Source organism: Thalassophryne amazonica, chromosome 1 (assembly GCF_902500255.1).
Source record: "Thalassophryne amazonica chromosome 1, fThaAma1.1, whole genome shotgun sequence".
Classification (NCBI taxonomy): Eukaryota; Metazoa; Chordata; class Actinopteri; order Batrachoidiformes; family Batrachoididae; genus Thalassophryne; species Thalassophryne amazonica.
Window position 1 is genome coordinate 145311917 of NC_047103.1, and position 21289 is coordinate 145333205.

General features: G+C 41.0%; 1 pseudogene; it reads left to right on the top strand.

Annotated features, from left to right (window-relative positions):
• The first annotated feature begins 1120 nt into the window (after positions 1–1120).
• Positions 1121–17054, top strand: LOC117516150 (annotated as a pseudogene).
• Positions 17055–21289: the final 4235 nt, after the last annotated feature.

The window sequence follows — 21289 nt, forward strand, 5'->3', positions numbered from 1 at the left end:
GGGTAATGTGGTCAAACTTTCTGCTTCTAGACAAGGTCCTAGAATGAGCATTTGGAACCACTTGGAGACCTCTAATGCTGGGCTGTGGTATGCCAAGCCATAGCACATTGCAATATTCCAATCTAGAAGAGACAAAGGCATGAAGGAATCAGAGTCTCTGCATCAGCCATGGGTACAACGGGATGAATCCTGGCAATATTATGATAATGGAAGAGAGCAGACCTAGTGATTTCTGTGATATGTAGGTCAAAGGACAGATGGGTTCAAAAATCACCCTGAGGTTCCTCACTCTTTCATTGTGATGTATAACACATGTCTAGATTAAACATTAAATGTTCAGATTGATGTCTATATCTTGCAGGACCAAGGACGACCATTTCAGTCTTGTCCAAATTTAAAAGCAAGAAATGACTCAATACCTGGTTACCACAGCAAATCAAGCATTGATCAAGCATTAGTGATGTCTCTAATGTGTAGGTCAAAGGACAGCGTGGGATCAAAATCAACACAAGGTTCCTGACTTTATTACTATGATGTATAACACACAAATCGAGGTTTAGTGTGAGCTGTTTAAATTGATGTCAATGATTTTCAGGACCCAGGACCATCATTTCAGTCTTGTCTTAATTAAAAAAAAAAAAAAAATTACTAAACATCCAGCTTTTCACTCAAATCAGACAGTCCTCTAAAGACTTAACCCTCCTGTTGTCCTTGGGTCAAAATGACCCGCCACTGTGTTAAAACACCCCAAAAATCCACTAAATGCTATTTTTTTTAACTTGAAATTTATGAATTTTCCTAGATTGGCCCCAACAGTAGAAAAAGTGAAATGTTGCTTTTATTCACATTTCCATGTAAGCTGTACAAAAAAAGGTACAAAGGTGGTCTTCGGGTCAAAATGACCCGTGAGGCAAATAGAGTTTAAATCAAGGTCACAGAGTTATTTACAAACCACAGAATGTTACAATGTTTTAGTTGTGTCTCAGATCAATCAGTAGCAGAAGTAAACAAGGCAAATCAGGTGGTGTTCTCGCAGACTGCAGAAGACCACCTGTTTATTTCCAGAGGTTATAAAGGTGCTGCAGATAACAGGACCCCGAATTCTGTCTGTGCTGAAGCCATGCGTGTGCGTTATAATGTTGAAGAGGCTGTAGAGCTGATTTTCTCAGATGTCCAGCAAGACAACTCTGATTCAGAAGAGGAAGTGGAGGATGTATCTGAAGAAGAAGATGGGGAGGAATACAACCCAGAGCATGATGAATCATCTTCAGAAGAAGAAGAAAACCCTGAAGCTGAAAGAGAGACTTTCCTTTCAAAAAATGGCAAAATAACATGGTCCTCAGCAGCATATGACCAACACGGCAGGCATGCAGAACAAAACGTCATAAAGATGACCCCAGGACCCACAAGGTATGCCGTTTTTCATGCGGATGACATTGTCTCTACGTTCTACCTGTTTATCACACCAGCAATAGAAAAAATAATCCTGGAGATGACAAATCTGGAGGGTTTTCACAAATATGGAGACAGCTGGAAAAAGATGGATGCGCTTGACCTGCAGGCCTACTTAGGGCTGCTAATCTTAGCAGGTGTATACAGGTCCCGAGGTGAGGCTGCAGCTCGTCTATGGGATGCAGAGAGTGGAAGGCCAATTTTCTGAGCCACAATGCCACTCAAACTCTTTCACACCTACTCAAGACTGCTATGATTTGATGACCGTGAGTTAAGACCAGCAAGACGTGTGACAGACAAACTTGCAGCCATAAGAGAGGTATGGGACAAGTGGGTAGAGCGGCTGCCCCACCTCTACAATCCAGGGCCTGACGTAACAGTGGATGAGCAACTGGTTCCATTTAGAGGTAATCTGTTTTCATATTTGTAATAAAAGTGATTTTCACTATTGATTTCTTTGACTGTTTTCTGTGACACTGATACTAATCACTGATGCCAATGTCTTTTGTCCAAAGGTCGTTGTCCTTTCCGGCAGTATATGCCCAGCAAGCCAGCAAAGTATGGGATCAAGGCTTGGGTGGCTTGCAATGCCAAATCAAGTTATGCTTGGAAAATGCAAGTCTATACTGGGAAGCCGACCAGTGGATGCCCAGAGAAGAACCAGGGGATGCGAGTTGTGCTGAGGGGTCACAATGTGACATGTGACTATTTCTTCACCTCTTATTAACTCAGATAGCAGCTCCTGAAGAGGAAGATCACCATGGTTGGTACAGTTCAAAAGAACAAGCCTGAGCTCCCACCTGCACTGCTTGCGTCAAAGGAGAGAGAGGTCTTCTCCTCAAAGTTTGCCTTCACGCACACCACCACTCTAGTTTCCTACCTCCCAAAGAAAAACAAGAATGTAGTTCTTCTGAGCACACTGCACACAGACGGTGACATTAGCGATCGTGAGGACACAAAGCCAATCATCATCCTAGACTACAACCGCAACAAAGGAGGTGTGGACAACCTAGATAAGGTGATTGGAACATACAGCTGCAGAAGAATGACTGCCCGCTGGCTCCTGGTCATCTTCCACAACGTCATTGATTTTTCCTCCTACAATGCCTTTGTGATTTGGAGAGAGATCAACCCGACCTGGATGTCTCGTAAGCAGAACAAGAGGAGGGTGTTCGTGGAGCAGCTAGGAAAGGCACTTGTAACTCCACTCATTGAAAGAAGGAAGCATGTCCCCCACACAGAAGCCTCAGCAGCAGTTGTGAAAGCTATTCAGAGTGCAGGAGCTCCTGATCAACCTGAGGATCCAGCTACCACAGCCACTTCCCCAACTAGGGCAAGTAAGAGGAAGAAATGTCAGTTCTGCCCTCAAAAGAAGGACTGTAAAACACATACTGTGTGCTGCAGGTGTAAGAAATATATCTGCAAAGGCTGTGCACTTGCATACTGCCCTACATGTGCTAATTAGTTGAATGGGTTATGTTATTTTTCATATTTTTGTATTGTACATTATCTTAAATTGTTCACTGGAGAAAAAAAAAAAGAAAGTGCGTCATTGGGATGAATAAAAATGCATTCAAAACTCCTTTTTGCACTTTGTTTTCTTTTCTTAAGCTATAGAAATTTAAGTGAAGAGGGAAAACTCAGGTATTCACACATTTTGTGGTGAATGACAATATGCAAGATGAAATTTGGTGTTTAAAATTCAATTAAGCTGCTTATATTGGGGGTTTAGTGAAGACGGGTCATTTCCGGGGTGTATACAGAAAATGAGGACAACAGGAGGGTTAATGTGCGTTAGATTACCCGCAGTTATGGACATGTACAGCTTAGTGTCGTTACTGTAACAATGACAGTTTATTCCATAACATCACAAAATCTGCAATGGGGTGCTAATTGGAGAAAAGCAGGGAGACTAACACAGACACTTGCGGGACCCCATATTTCGTAGACACAAGATCTGACACTATGTTATTGTTGAATACACAATGAGAATGTTGAGTCACAAAAAAGAACTGCTCATAAAAGCTTTACTGGATATCTGCAAGACAGGTACAACAATTTGCATATACTGTGCTGTTCCAGGATCAACATTTTTACTTATTTTGCAAAAATGAGTTAGCTGGGAAACAAACAAAATTCCCCCCAAAATACATATTTTATTAACAATAACATTAGCTGTATTTTTGTGATGTACTACCAGAATAAATGCACCACCAACCAAAAATTAATAGTCAGTGTTATAAAAAAAAATCAAAATGAACGACACCTTTCAATTGTAGAAATGTTTCAGAAACTCCTGAAAATCTGCTGGACAACCCTTTGGCTCTTCCCACATTTTATTGCACTGCCTGAAATAGACCATTATCTCCCTCTCCTCTATCATACAGTGCATTAAAGTTCTCCCCGAGGCTGAAAGCACAAATGCACTGTGTCAAGGGAGCCAGAGAAATGTCAGTCAATCCAATTTCTGTCCATATTACCCACACTCACTGTCTCCAACTCATTCATTTTGAGCCAACGAACAGCTCTACAAGAACATAATCCAAAAAATTAACCAAGACCATTTATTCACTTGCACAAATCCACCAATTACAACACGCAGCATATTTAAAATTGACCATTTAATATACTGTTTGTAAGAGAGAATTTAATGTTAAATTGATTTGATATATGCAGTTTCCCTTTTGGCACACTAAAAACAAACTTACACGTGAAGCACCAATGTGCCCTCTGTCTTTACCAGGATGTTGCTCATGAAGTAATCTCTCTTGACACAATCTGGCAATTGATATGAGGATTCTGCTGTGGCTTAAAAAGCAGGACCATTTTATCTTAAGTCAAATGTTTTGTCCAAACATGATTGAAAAAGGAAGGGCTTATCAGCTTAAGAAGGCTTTATTCAGATGTGTGGCTTGTGGGAAAATCCAAAGGACAAGAGGTGTTCCATACAGAGCCGGGTACATATCCAAAAGACAAAAATAGTGTACCAATTGTACACGTAGTTTTCTTTGTATGCAAAAAGAGAAACTTAAATGTGCCTACAGAATAAAATATGTTACATTGGGTGTTTTTGAGATTTACTGTTACTGATAAATTCTGCACACAAATGTACGAGGTATCTTATAAAACTAACCAGCAGTTTTACAAAAAAAAAACTATATGGATTTGATTGACATGCGATTACACTAATCATGCTTGAACCCTCGTGCGCATGCGTGAGTTTTTTCACGCGTGTTGGTGACGTCATTTCTCTGTGGGCAGGCCTTGAGTGAGATGTGGTCCCGCCCTCTCGGCTGAATTCCTTTGTTTCACACGCTGCTCGAGACGGCGCGCGTTGCTTTATCAAAATTTTTTCTGGACCTGTGAGGAATATCCGAGTGGACACTATTAATTAGAAATTAAGCTGATTTTCGGTGAAAAGTTTAACGGCTGATGACAGATTATGGGGTGTTTCTGTCGCTGTAAGGACTTCCCACGGACCGGGACGTCCTGCAGCGCTTCCAGCACCGTTGTCGGCCTGTTTCGACCTGAAAACATCCTAATTTAAGGCTTAATTCACCCTGGACGTCGTGAGAGAACAGAGAAGATTCAGAAGAGGCCGGCATGAGGACTTTATGCGGACATTCCACTGTTTAAGGACATTTTTTAATGAAAGACGTGCGCGCAAATTCGCCGAGTCGTTTCCGTGACGACTTGGTGAATCTGTGTGCGCCGCGACAGGAAAAACACCTCCGTGTTGAAAACCATTTGTAAAATTCAGGCAGCTTTTGATGGCTTTCAACAAGTGAGTAACTGAGAAATTGTTTAACAGCTTGGGCATGTTCCAACTTGCCCGTTATGATTTCCAACGGAGGTGTTTTTTCTGTCGCGACCCCCCGCGGTCGGGTCCGGCCCGACACGCGACTCTGCCCGCACGTTCTTTCATTACAAAATGTCCGTTAACAATGGAATGTCCGAATAAACTCCTCATGCCGACTTCTTCTGAAGTTGCCGACTTCCTGGATCAACAGAGCCTGAAATGTAAAAGTTTTCAACTTGAAACAGCGAGACGCTGCCGCCTCGAAGCGCAGATCGCCGTCAGGCGCCATGGGCCGTCCTTAAAGCGACACTACCAGACTAAAATCTCTCATCAGCCGTTAAAATTTTTACCGAAAACCAGCTGAATTTATCGAATGGTGTCCACTCAGTTGTGCCTTACAGTTTTGAAAAAATTTTGATCAAACAAAGCAGCAGTCTCTGCGCCATTCCTAAACAATGAAAAAATTGACGAGAGGGTGGACGACTCCTCACTCAAAGACTGCCCACAGGCGAATGACGTAACCGACAGGCGTGAAAAAACTCTCGCATGCCTACGAGGGTTCAAGCATGTCTGATGTAATCACACGTGATTCAAATCCATATGTTTTTTGAAAAAAATAATAACGTCGGATACTTTTCTAATAGACCCCGTACATACCTTTGTTAGACTTAAAAATGTGTACTCATAAATTAAATAATAAATTAATTCCAATAGATTTGTACTCAAACTAACATTCACTAACTAAACCCTTCACACACCTCAGAGAAAGGCCAGGCAGAGAAACTCCTCTTGATATCTCAGACAGTTTTTTTTTCCGTGTTCTGCAAGAAAACTGTACACTAATCAGGGCTGCCAAAAAGGGGAAAATAAAGAGAATGATTCTAGGGGCCCAGAGAGGCCCCTAATGCCCCTAATGCAATTATAATACTGACAAAATCATGTGACACTCAGTAATAAACTTACAATCATATATTTTACAGTGTATTGGTAACACTGTTTATTTGTTTTTCTCAACATTTCTCAATGCCCACCCTCTCTCTATTTACATAATGTTCAGTCCACCTGCTCCGTGAGACTGCTGCAGAGTGTTACTTTTCACAGACGAGTGGAGGAGAAGATGACAGGATGCCTCACAAGTCAGAGATAGACAGGACAGGAGAAAGACAGGAGATGGAAGCGACAGTGTGTCACCAAGTTCTTTCATTGGTAAGATGGGTCTGTTAGTGACTCATGTGATGGACAGGTCTGGAATTAGCCTTTTGTATGTTCCTTACTTTGTCCATAGATTATTAGATAGCTCATTTTTCTCCCCATATTAGCTCCTATTTCTGAGGAAAACTCTCGATTTATACATTTCACTGTTGTTTTAGTTAACTAATCAATGCAGACAAATGTTTAGCAAGCTGCTCTGTTCAAAAAATGACATGTTCTGAACAGACATGTCCTAACTGAACAAGCCAAAGCATCCCCTGAGGAAGGAGGTGAGCAGCTGTGTGTTGAATTAATCATTTATTATGGAGAAAACAAAACAAAACATTAAAGAATAAATAAAATGGTTTAAAAAGTGTTGCCTATCACTGAAACATAATATTTGATCAGTAGCTTGGTGCTCTTACTCCCCTGCTTTGCAATAGGAAAACAGAACATTTTTTATTGTTTCCTTGTTACAGCTTGTTCTATCAAAGATTATGTTCAAATTACAGTAAATCATAAAATGATTTTTTTTTTTGCTGAGATTTTATTTGTTTATATGTTTTATTTATAATTGAACTTCATTTTAAGGGAAGAGGTTACTTTGTAATTATGTTTTGTATTTTCAGTTAATTAATCTTAAAATGATCAAAAGTTCAGGTATTTAAAGAAGGAGATGAGTTTTGGAAAATAGAGTATTAGTCTTGTAACAAATAACTGAATCTAAATGAATTTCATCGTACTTTCAGTGCTTCCGCTACCAAGTAACTCTCATGTTTTGTTTTTGTTTTGTTTTTTTTCACAAATATGGGGATGATAATTAAAAATATCATTAAAATGCATAGCTTTATGTAAAACAGTGTCAAAAATTTCCAACAGCCTAGCGGCTGGCTATGGCTAGGGGCCCAGTAAGATTTATCTTCATGGGGCCAAAATCCCTGATGGCACCCCGACACCGAATTACACACTGCCATAGCATACATGCGAACCTATACGGATTGTGTAAATTATACAAGTTTCCGAGTTTCAGAGTCATACGGACCTACAAATAAAGTCTTACGGATATTTAGGGTTTGGTCTGCAGCGGCTGTGTAATCAACTGTTTCTGCAGTGTGACTCCACCTTGAAGTGTGAGCCATTGAAGCAATGCTTTGATCCACTAGTTCGTTGGTTCTTTGATTTGCTGCTCTTCAGAAATGGCAAGTCTGCTTCTTAACCTCATCAAAGCCATTACAATACCATGAGTCACTTTTATGTGTATTAAAGTCACTAACTGGGACTCTTGTCTTGTTGCAGTGAAGAAAACAGAATCGTCCTCCATTCCGTTGGCACAGCTCCAAACGCTGTGTGGTGCTCTGCTTGAGAGAGAGTCCGGTCGGAATTAATAACTTCAAAATGAATCACTGCTTTAAATAAAATGACACTTCTTTACAAACATTGTATTACAGACAAGAAACTACAATCCACTAAAACATTTTTTTCCTCCCAAAATGAGATGTGCTGTATTCTTTATAAATTATATCCTGACATGTAGCACAGCCAGCTGCAAGAGTTCAGCTCAGATGTATGGAAACACATTCATGCCAATAATGTCTGAAATGAAATGCTTTTGACAAAAGCTACAGATTTTGTTTATTCCTGTTTATGTCCAGAGATCAAGGATCCAGCATGTAGAGCTTATTATGTCCAAAGGATCAAGTGACCAATTTCATATTTATTTACTTTAAGATTCAATAAAATGTTGTTCAATTTCAATTTAATTTCGATTTGATCGGCTTATAAAGCACCAAATCACAACAGAATCTGTTTCAAGGCGCCTCACATAGAACAGTTCAACATAAAAAAAAATTTAATAAATAAATAAAAAATAAAAAAATCAAATACATAATTAAAACAGAAGTAAAAGAATAAAACAGATAAAAAATAAAAACTATTCATAAGAAAGAGAATAAAAACAGGCTTTAAGTCTTGACTTAAAAATGTCAACAGACTCCGACTCTCTCACATTCACAGGAAGACCATTCCACAGAGCGGGTGTACAATAAGAAAAAGCTCCTTGACCTTCTGAGATCGAATTCTACTTTTAGTACACAAAAAAATTCACAAGAGGTATCAAGGGAATCGATAAGGAATAGGATCGATAAGCAGAATCGATAATGGTATCAATATTGATAAAATCTTATTGATACCCATGTCTAATAAAACACAGGGGCAAAGTCGAGGATCATCGACATGCCAGTCTGCAACATCGGCACTGGCGAGGCGATTTTCGATACACTTGATGAAGTTCTGAGGTATGTTTTATTTTGTTCATTATATTCAATTTATTTTTCATTTTATTAATGTATTTCCACAAGTGACACACAATTCTTGTTTCTGTAAAAAATAACTAAATTTGACACATTCAGTTCTATAAAATTCAGCTTGACACATGAATACTAGATCTCTATTGTTTGAAATTCAACTGTGGAGGAAATATTAATGATCCTGACTTTAATGTCATTGTGGCAATTCATAAAATGTGGACAAAAACCCAGTTATGTGATACTGCTATGTGGTTGTGTGTACTGTAATAAAACTGATTTTGGTGCGATTTGGAGGTTATAAGGATTTTGTGTTGATTTTATGGATTTTCTCACTTGGTTATAGAGGTGGACCCTCAAAGGGGTTGACATGTATGCCATGGCTATTGGACAGCTGTGACCCAAGCTGCACATCACATGAAATTTATCCAGAATATGTTCAGTATGCATTATTCATATCATTTCATGCATTTTGCATGCATTTCAGGACAAGCAAATATGTGTTTATTCTACATACCTTGGATTAATTTATTTCTGTTGCCGGTTGAAACATTGGATGCTGAGTTATGCACTAAGGAGTAGGGTTGAGCCGAATACTCATTTCAGACGAGTATCTGGTACGGATAAAGCATTTTTGTCGAGCACAAGCACGATCCGAGTAAAACTCGTCAATATCTGTGCTCATGCTGAAGGAAAATCCTGATTGGCTAACTGACTGTCTTCACACTCTGTGATTGGCCAGTCACACACACAGCGCCCGCCCCTCCCTACACAGACACGTCTCACTGCAGCTTCTCACACACACAGACAGGATCTGCTCTCTCTCTGTGCTTGGCTTGACACTTGCTCATGTTACTGTGTCAGTACCCAATGTTTCTTCAGTTCACCTATGTTTTGGTTTGTGTGGTATTTAAAGTTACTTGGTGAACTTGTTTTGTAACATACGCGACATTTGACAAAACAGACCTGAAAATGGCTCATGTTGTGTCAGTCACTGACTCCACTCCAGTAGTTTTTTTTAATTTTTTTTTAACATTTGTTTACTGGCTGGTGATATAAAGTCAGTTGGAAAACTTTGCTCGTACTGAACATGGTGCTTTTGAGAAGAATACACTGAACAAGGCTGACATATTATTTCCCTGTTTGCCATCACTGGATATTTGCATGAATCACCAAGTTCACACAGATCATTAAAAAATAAGCAGTCTTAGAACAACCTCTCTCTCTCCCTCTCACTCAGTCACACACACATGCACACAGACACACAGACACAGACACCTTAATCAAAATGCCAAGAACATTAGGTAGTAAAAATAAATAAATAATTGGAAAAAAATCACAGTTTGATCATAAAATTAAAATAATAATAATAATAATAATAATAATAATAATAATAATAATAAAAGAAAGTTGTGTTGAGTATGACAACTCTTGTTCATGCATACTTAGTAAGTAGTTCATAGTTTCCTACTACATTGAATGTCAATTCTAAGGCTGTTCTGTTACTCATTCATACCCTTAGGATATTCATGTTATGAGTTTATAAAAAACCTCGTTCTGTAAAATAGTTCATTTACTATTGTGATCAAAAACACTGAATCTCAATTCTGAGTCTGTTCTGTAAATATTCATTCATACACTTGAGAATATTCATGTTCTGAGTTCATAAAAAAAAAAAAAAAACTTGTGTAAATAGTTCGCTTACTTTTGTGATCAGAATCATTGATGTTAATCTCAATTTTGAGGCTGTTCTGTTAATAATTTTCAAATAAACAATAAATATACAACTTCTGATCATATCAATTTCAGACTTAAAATAATGTACAGATGTAAGCCCCACCCATTTCCAGTTAAACCACACCCACTTTCAGTTTAGGCCCCGCCCACCCCTAGTACATATACAGATACAAATCATTTAGATGGCTGAACAGATACAGATACAGATAGAGGTGTACTCATCCCTACCAAGGATGACAATATTTCTCTATGGAAATTTCAGACTGTATGTTACTAAGAGTGCTGATGTCACAGACCAAAAGGTCCCCCCCCCCCCCCAAAAAAAAAGTTGGTCCGCCCTACCTGCACTGCGCTTGCATCATTTGGGACCACAGTAGCTCATCTGAGACCAGGTCTCTACACCCAAAACAATCAAAGGGAATAGTGTGTTGGGAGGTTTGGCTGGATTTTTGGTACTGCCTTTTTCTTTTGTGTGCTCTCCAGGTGGTTAGGGGCTCACCTCTGAGAAATAAGTGCTGAATTGAAGCGTCCCTCACCCTCATCAAGCCAACTTCCTGCACCTGCGGATGAAGCTCACATGCAGATCTAAAGGACTTCCAGCTGAAGTGAATATCCTGATGAAGCACTGCATTTAAGCCATGACTGCTCAAGGCAGAATTGCCGGAGACTCGACCTTGTGACAACTGTATGTTCATCATTATGACGCCGAGGACCGCTCCAGGTTTGACACACCGTGCCTGTTAAGGAGGATGGGTGAGGGTCACGTTCCATCAGCACACTTCAGAGGTAATTGAATTGTAGCTTTGAATGACTTTGAGTAATTAACAGTAATTTGGCGTCCTTCACGCAGCTAGATTTGGACTGTTGTGACAATTGTGTGATTTGCTCCTCGCCGCCGTGGCAGGTGGATTGATGGTCCTCCACCTGCTGTGAGGAGCTGCCCCTCTAATTTAAGCCTGACTGTGTTTGCTGATGGTGTGTACCTCTGAGTAGTATTTTGTATAAACAGTGTGGACTTACCTCACCCTTTCCGTCCTTCACAGGCTCAGTCTTTGTCATAACCACCTGGGGGGTGTCGGCGGGGTTTCCTGAGTCCAGAACTGCCGGGGCTCCGGTCCGTTTGGTGCTGTAAAGAGCGCGCCATCCTCCACCTTCGCCAGGCCGTTATGATTTATTGTGTTATTTGCACTGGGGTTAATAAATCTGTTTTCTTGAGCCGCTCTCTGTTTATTTAGCGCTGGGTCCCGTCAGACGCTGGTTCAGTTCTCTAACCCGCGTCTAAACACATGACATAATGTGAATTTTAACCATCAGAGTAAAACCTCTTAAATCATTCTCAAGTCAGTTTTAAGCAGAAACGAGGCCGTTTTAAGCAGAAACGAGGCGATAATCAGTGAGTTGCTCCTGACGCGTTGAAATGACGGAGGCACAGTGAATGCAGCAGCTAGCAGCTCATCTGGCTGTGGCACCCTGATCTCATTCTTCATCTTTTATCATGAAATAATGCTGAATTTATGTGGAAGTGATTGTTGTACAAAAGTTTCAGATATGTCGCTGAGATAGATGATGACCAGTGTTGCCACAGTTACTTTGAAAAAGTAACTTAGTTACTTTACTGATTACTCAATTGTAAAAGTAACTAAGTTAGATTACTAGTTACTTTTTTAGTTACTTTTCCCAGCTGCCGACAACAACCCTCTGCCACCTCAACATGACAATGATACCTGTTTTGCCAAAACTCACTTTATAGTCACCCTTTCTTGACTTCAATGAAAATAAATACTTGTTTTATAAAAAGTAAAATAAAGACGTCTTTCTTGACCTCATATTTAACTGTTGACAGCACTGTAACAGTAAAACTTGCAATTTCGAGCCTACATTGTTTATAAAGGTAACTATTAAATTCTAACATTTTTCTAACATTTAAATTCTCTCTAAACATTTTACTTGTCGAAATTATTATTATTTTAAGCAATATTAGTTGTAGTAAAAAACGGCTTCAAAATTGCACCTTTAATCTAGGGGTGTTGTGGGGGAGGGGGCACATCCTTGCCCCACGTCCCCATTCCATCTAGATTCGCCCCTGCTTTGGCGTTTGAGCACAAAGAATGGATAACATTTATTTATGCAGAAAACAGGACCAGATTTACAGGTAAGAAAGTTTTATTGCGTTTTCACATCATGTGGTCCTCAGAGAGTTTAGGTGCATTTGAGTGGAAAATAGTGTTAGTTGTTGACGCGTCGCGGAGGATCAGCTGTTTTTAACGACCAGATACAGAGCGGCTCAGCTCAGAATTCTAAATAAAGGAGGAAAAAAAGTATAAAAATGTCTTTGTAAAGCTCAGTGCAGGTGTGCTGATCACCGCGCTTTAAGAGGTGAGGACGAGTCGAGCAGCTGCAAAAAAACGCAGATTAAAAGCTCACAGCTTGCTTAAAGTGGGCAGTTCAGTCGAACCCCGACCTCCTGCCCACGGACCAAGTTTAATACTGTTATCGACCCACAATGAAAAATAATAGTAACGCACAGTGACATGGAGAAGTAACTTTAATCTGATTACTGATTTGGAAAGATTAACGCGTTAGATTACTCGTTACTAAAAAAAGTGGTCAGATTAGAGTAACGCGTTACTAAGTAACGCGTTACTAAGTAACGCGTTACCGGCATCACTGATGATGACTGGAGTGCAGTTTTAAGCAGAAACAAGGTGATGATCGGTGAACCACGGCTGACGCATAGAAATAACGCATGCACAGTGAAGGCAGGGACCAGTTTTTAGAGGGGACTGTTCGGTCGGCGACACCGGCTCTTTATGAGTCGAGAGCCCGGCTGATGTCCTCATGCGATAAGCACATCAGGTAATTCATGTAAAACATAAAAGGGAGAACATTAATCTGTATCATTTCATTACTTCCTGGTGTGCTTCTAGGTGGAGGCTAAATCCACTCTTTATAACAGGAATTAAGTATTATAAATTGTGGTGTATTTTTATCTTTTTGCTCCACTGCTGTGTGCATGACTGTCGACGTGCTCACACTGTGTTCATGCATGCGAATACCAGCATGCACAAAACCATCGCCACTGTATCATGCACACCTGTCCAACCGTGGAACCCTCCCGACAGCAGGTGGACTTTGTCACGGCTCCCAAATTTGTTTTTTCTTTTCACTGTCTTTGGCCGGTTTCTCCTTTTTTCGCTCAACTTTGTCTTATGTGTGAAGGGGCCATAAGGAAAGCCACCAAGACACCCAGACAACCCATAAGAAGCTACAAGTATAGGGTTATGTGGCTGTGATTGGAGAAATTGTGCACAGTGCAAATATTGCATTCTGCATCACCACTCTTAGCATCATATTGCAGTACAGCAGAGAAGGATATTCTTTCACCAAAACGGATCAAATCTAGGCTCAGATGTACCTTCTGGTAATTCGTACCTCAACTTTCACACCTTCTAAAATCATCTTCTATACCACTTCATCATGAAGCTCTATAACTGGTGATCCTCCAAATACCCTTCAGGGTTCTGGCAGGATCATGATGATGCTTACAGTCTAAGATACTTTGTGACGGACTGAGGAAATGGATGAGTAACGGATATGAAATTTTGATATCTGTTCATGCCCATTTTTGTCCTATATACATTCAATAAATCCATTCTTTGTCAGCTAAGGTCAGTTGATGTCCAGAGAGTCTGTGGTAAAGTTTTGTGCATTCTCAAAACTTTAAACGGACATCAGAAGGCATGCTACCCTGGTGGTTGAATGCTTGTTTACCATATTTTTTTCCCTGTACTTTATTGTAGCTTGCCAGGGGATGTCCAGTAAATGTTATTATTATCCGTGCATCTTTTTTTTTGCCAGCTTGCACTCGGCCGAGACAGACGCACTTTTCTCTTCTCCCTCCCTCCTTATCTTTCCTGCTTCTGTGGCATGTTGTCTGTGAGGCTGCAGCTTTGCTCTTCTGGAAAACGACAAAAATGGATCTGTTAAAGTGGTCTTTGAATGCAATTGACACTATTTTTTCTACAAGACATTCGGGGCGGAGGACCCGACCTGTCCTGCTGGGACGCATGCGATGGGTTACGTGTTGGACTCATGGAGGAGATGGCAGGTCATGTGCCTTTACATGCTTTCTGTGGAGGACGTCGAAGATGTGTATATATTTGGCTTGGTGGTGACCGGCTTTCTGCTGTGTGGAGCGGGCATGGTGCTGGTTTACCAGAAAATCAAGAAAGTGGAGGCAGCTTTGATTGTGCCATCCAGACTGCCCTACATGATTGATTCAATTGGGAAGGCAGTGGCTGCGCAGTCGGCGGGTGTTAACCGCACGCTGGAAAACATCTTGGGCAGGATTGCAGCTCTGGAAACCCTCTTTGACCATCTGTAAAGACCACATTCTACATTCAGATGCATTGACAGCCACTCTGTTCTCAGAACTGTGGAATCTTTCAGGCATCTGCTAATCTGGATATTCATTTGGCCTCCCCAAAACACAGCTGCACTCCAAGGCCGCTGTGATACAAAACCTCCTCAAGAAGATCAACACTTAAGCCTCGCTCCCCTGGTCATCCCCCTCCCCTCAGCTTCTCCAGCTCTGACATTGACTGTGGACAGTGGACTGCTCAGGGCTGAGCCCCTCCCCCTCCAGGATTGTCGGACAAGGCTACTGACGGCGCCAAATAGGCTGCCTCCGGAGTGTTCTGATAAACTGGACCTTCAAATCTCGGTTGTCGTCCTGCGTCTTTGTTTGTCTGTGTGATTATTGTTTTTCTGTGCTGATGGGTTTTTTTTTCCTCATTGCTGCTGTGTAACGCAGCGGCTATGAGGGATTTTTTTCTCCTTTTTCCCTCGTGTGTGCTTTTTTTAATATGTGTTTATGTACCGGGCCGGCCTATGTGTGTTGTGTGTCGTTTGTTATGGGTCGGTCTTGGTTTGCTCAGCCCTGCTGTTGACCAAGGCAGGGATGTACATCTGGAGCTGGTCCCTGGGCGCCTAATGGCGACTTCTGCTCCTACTGGCAATTAGGATGGGTTAAATGCAGTAGACACATTTCATTGTGCAGGGAACATGTTTCTTTGTGCATATGACAATAAAATTCTTTTGAATCCTTTGAATCCTTGAATCTGTTCATCTTATGTTCACATTGGGAAGTGCTCCACACCTGCATTTGGTGGTTGTGCACTCATTCCATCAGAGCTCCAAATCCACCAGAGATGAACAGATTAGACAATTTTTATTATCAGAAAAAATATTTCATTCTGTAACTAATCAGGCGTTGGACTCCAGAAAGTTGTCACTTTAGGATTTTTTTTTTTTTTTTGAAACCTCAATAATGTTATTTTGGTAGGACTGTAATGAGAACTTAAGGAGTACATGAGCTCACCAAGGTAAAGTTGTGTGCTAGAGTACAGTAAGATGGGTGTAATGGGAGAAATCTGGGACTCTGGAAAGCTCCTTCTCCAATGAGGAAACTGATTTTTGTAACCCCAGTAAAATTTAATATTCTGGACAGGTTGTGATGAAAATTAAGTATGCATTAGAAATCTCAAAGGGAACGTTATGGACCAAACTCAAGATGATGCATTAAACATGGGTACAGTTGGGGCATTACAGATGCATTAGTGTCATCTGGCACCGGAACACAGATAATGATAATAACAACAGTGGTCTCCCTACTTACCTTTCTGCTTTGGTATTGCAAGACTCAGCCCAGCGCTTTACAGTGGAGTCAACTGAGGGAATTCCTGCATTAACCCCCACTCGCTGTCACATACATTGCAGAGATGCATGGTGCACAGTGAGTGACACATAGAGTTGTGCTCGAAAGTTACTTATCCTGGCAGAATCTTTTGCTTTTTTGGCCATTTTTCAGAGAATGTGAATGAGAACATAAAAATGTTTTTTTTTTTTTTTGGGTGTAACTCATGGTTAGTGGTTGGGTGAAGCCATTTATTCTCAAACAACTGTGTTTACTCTTTTTAAATCATAATGACAACTGATCAAAAAGTTTACATACCCCTGTTCTTAATACTGTGTATTGACCCCTTTAACATCAGTGGCAGCTTGAAGTCTTTTGTAGTAGTTGTGGATGAGGCTCTCTGATGGTACAGCTGTCACTGAATGTGTCTTGGACTTTATTTACAACAATTACAAAGAAATATAAACAGTATGGCACTCTATGGTGAATTTGCATGGAGTAGACCATTTTCAAAAACTGACTGATTTTTGCAAGAAGGAGGAAAGTGAGGAAAGCCACCAAGACATCCAGAAGAAGGTATAGGCTTATGTGGCTGTAATTGCGATGACACCGTATTCAGATGGAGCTTTGCATCGTCTTTGCCGTGCATGCTGAGACATAGTTGGGGCGATGCAGTTTGTTTTTATTTTTCCCCATGTCATCATCGTTTGCAGACACACATGCATGTGACAATATGTGTTCCCCAGTGTTGCGTTGCACTGATGCGGCAGTCAACTACGATGTGGAGCGGCAGACGCTGCAGGACCGCAGCACTGGCCGCGGGGATGGTCAGCTCCTTCCCTGCTTGATTTCAAATATCATCCAACCCATGAACTGATTACATGTCAACTACGGTCCCCTGACAAACGAGGTTCATGGGTGGCACCTGGATTCCGGCTGACTCTGGCTGAGAGCGGGTCGAATGGGCACTCGCATGGTATACGCCAACCTTCGGCCGCTGGTGTGAAGGCTGCCTCAATTGCACCATTTGGCCACTGTTCGACATGGCTGATGATTTTGTACAGCTCCTTGGCCATAGCATGATATTTCCGACCTGTGTACAACATGCCATGCGAATGTGCAAACTTGATCAGATGGCAGTGCGACCTCATCTTGCCTGCCATTCGAATGGGTTTCCGGTGAGAGCGGCACGCGAATATAGAGTGCATGTGCTGTGCCCGAATGAATGTGGTGACTGCTCTATGAGGCATTCGAGTGTGGCTCTGATTTTCCATGAGTGCCATTCGACGACTCTTTCGTGCACCATTCTGCCTCAATTGTGTGTGAAGGGGCCATAAGATGGGCCATGTATGTAAACATTCTGGGGTTATCAGGGTTATTTGGGTAGTTTTTGTTGCCATTACGATTTTAAGAGTAAACAAAGTTGTTTAACAATAAATGGCCAGACCCAACCACTAACCATGAGTGAAAAAAATTGCTTTTGTGTTATCATTCATATGTGAAAAATGGCCAAAAGAAACCCCCAAATTCTGCCAGGGTATGTAAACCTTTGAGCACAACTGTGCATCTCCCCCTTATCCTTCTTCATGAGGAAGATGAGACAGGTCAAGTGCAAGCAAATTTCTTCAAACCAAACAGGAAGTTAGATCACCACAAATTTTGAGGATAAATAGTGATGTGGTGTTTCACACTTCGAACCAGGTTTGGACCCAAAAGCAGACTCATGAGGCAGAGCATGTATAGGAACAAACAATCCTTTAATCGTGCTCTTGGAACAAGCAGCACTTGGCAACAGGGGATGTGTTCGCACAGGTGAGCAATACCAATAAGGGTGAAGCCAGTCCAAGGTCGGGGATCAGGATGGGTCAAAACTAGCAGGCAGGACAGGTAGGCAAGATAATGGGTAATACAATGAATGCAGGTGACATGTCACAAATCAGTGATGTGGAAGAGCCATTCTGAACAAAGGACAAATGGATGTTCAAACTCCCTCTCAGATGTTGAGAAGGGCAAAAGCAGCATCTAGCTTCTAGCAGTGTATCATTCCCCCATGAAGCACTTCTCAAGTTTTCTGTCATTTTTGTTTGTTCAATTGTTTTGTCTTGCCACTATGTATGTGAGACACTATGTCATGGTGCTTATTAATGTCTGTGTGCTGTCTGGATACATTCTTATGAGCACAATAACTTTTTAATTAACATGGGAGGTGATTGATAATTACACCATACCCACCCATGATGACAAGATGAGGTGATTAGTTTATTTATGCACACTAATATTCATGTCTAAAGATACAGTGTGTATGATTTAATGTTATCTAGTTGTGAGGCTGCAGATACCAGATAACTGCTGCTGGTCATGATTTTGTTTCACGTCACATTTTTTATTCTTTGGCAACGAGGATTAGTGCTTCTTTGCCTTCTCTTGTGATAAGCACCATATATGACTTGCGCAAACCCCATGGATTAATCAACTATAATCTATCAGAAATTCTCTAAAACAGAACTACTGCATATTATAATAAATCTATTAAATGAATCAAGTATATCAAATCTCACAAATTTCAATTGCTAAATATTTAGAAGATTTATTTAGTCATAATGCTTATGATATATGCACTGATTAATATTACACAAATAATGAATATTTATCAGCAGTGTTGCCACAGTAACTTTGAAAAGTTATTTTATTAGTTACTTTATACAGTTACATTCTACAGTTACTTTATACAGTTAATTCATTAGCAGCTGCGGACAACTTGCCGGCAGCTGCTGAATGTAACTAATAAAGCAACTAGTAATCTAACTTGGTTATTTTTTAAGATTGAGTACTCAGAAAAGTATTTTGCTGATTAGTTACTTTGCTGATTACTCAATCTTAAGACTAACCAAATTAGATTACTAGTTACCTTATTTGTTGCATTACTTATTAGTTACAAGTTGTTGGCAGCTCCTAATAAATACATTTTAAACGAGTATGGTCTAATCTTGCCAACCCCCGGAGCAAGCACACAAATGATAGTGGTAAGGAAAAACTCCCTCAGATGATGTTGAGGAAGAAACCTCAAGCAGAGCAGAATCAGAAGGGTGACCCACTGCTTCAGCCATTCTAACAGTTAGAAGGTTTTTACAAATTTTACAAAGCTGAAGAAACACACACATACACTCATCGTCAACCGCTTAGTCCAATTAAGGGTCACAGGGGCTGGAGCCAATCCTAACAGTCATAGAGCATGAGGCGAGGCACACCCAGGACGCCAGTCTGTCACAGGGCCACAAACAGACAAACAAACACATTCACACCCACTTGCACACCTATGGACAATTTAAAGATTCCAATCCACCTAACCCGCATGTCTTTGGATGTGGAGGAAACCGGAGCACCCGGAGGAAACCCACGCAAACATGGGGAGAACATGCAAACTCCACACAGAAAGGCCACAGGTGGGAATTGAACCCATGACCTTCTCGCTGTGAGGCAACAGTGCTAACCACTAAGGGACCGTGCTGCCTAAGCTGAAGAAACAGGAAACAGAAAACCAGAGTAACATCAACGGGAAAGTGTATTACTGAGATGACAATGCAAGCAATTGTACCACAGTCAAGGGGTCATCCAGTACTCTGGAGTGCACAGCCAGTGTTCATCCATCACATCATCAGTGGGCCTGTTCTCCACGTAGAATATATTCCAAAAGCAAACTGCATGGTGTCTAGCTGTCAGCCTTGTGCAACATCATCAGTGCCTCAGATAGAAAGATAAAGAGCAGAATCAGTCGGACGGAAAAATTGCAGCTAAGGTATGAGTTCATCAGCAGTAAAGTGACAGGGAAGCAGAGAGAATACTAAGGTGATTGCCACCCACTAGCCCAAAGCTTCACTAACAGACCCAGAATTTAGGTGTCCATACCAATTTTGCATGAGTGCTGCTTGAATGACGCGCACAGCCTTCACAGATGCAATGATCTGCTCAATTCTGTATGTAACTGATTCAATTCAATTAAATGTATTTCATTTATATAATGCTAAATCACAACAAAGTTTCCTCAATGTGCTTCACACATGTAAGGTCTAACCTTACCAACCCCTAGAGGAAGCACACAGGTGACAATGGTAAGGAAAAACTCCCTCTGATGATTTGAGGAAAAAACCTCAAGCAGACCAGACTCAAAGGGGTGACCCTCTGCTGGGGCTATGCTATCGACATAACAAACAATACAGGAAATTATACAGGAAATTTTGTGAGTCCATAGTGGTGCACAAGGAGGCCTGCAGAAAACACCCACTCCCATCTCTGGATGGAGCTGCACCTCAGAGAGAAAAAAATAGAATCAGGCATCAGAAAGAAAACAAATAAACTATACTTTCTCAGCATTAAGCAACAAGAAAAACAGAAAAAAAAATACTAAGGTGATCGCCGGCCACTAGTCCAAAGCATCACTCAAAGACCCAGGCCCACTCTGTTTCCTAATAAAATTAAATTAAAAGGGTAAAAAGCATAGTACCATACTATGCCACTATACTAGCCACACAAAAAAGGAAAATAAGAGCTTCTTAAGTCTGGACTTGAAAGTGTCTGCAGAATCTGACTGTTTTATTGATGCAGGGAGATCATTCCACAAAGCAGGTGCATGATAGGAAAAAGTTCTGGGACACAAAGTAGTCATAGTCCTGCACCCTCAGAACACAGAGCCCAGGCCGGTATGTAGGGTTTAAATTGGTCAGCTAAGTAGGGAGGGGCGAGTCCATAAATAATTTTATAGGTTTGTAACAGAACCTTAAAATCTGATCTCACAGGGACAGGAAGCCAGTGAAGAGATGCCAAAATGGGTGTAATGTGGTCAAACTTGCTGCTTCCTGTTAAAAGTCTGGCAGGAGCATTTTGAACCAACTGGAGACCCCTAATGCTTGACTGCAGTAAACCATAAAATAGAACATTGCAGTAGTCCAATCTAGAAGAAACAAATGCATGAATCAGGGTCTCAGTATCAGCCATAGACAGGATGAGATGAATCTTTGCTAAATTTGCAGGTGGAAGAAAGCAGTCCTTGTAATATCTCTAATGTGGAGGTCAACAGACAATGTAGGATAAAAAATTACCCCAAGGTTCCTCATT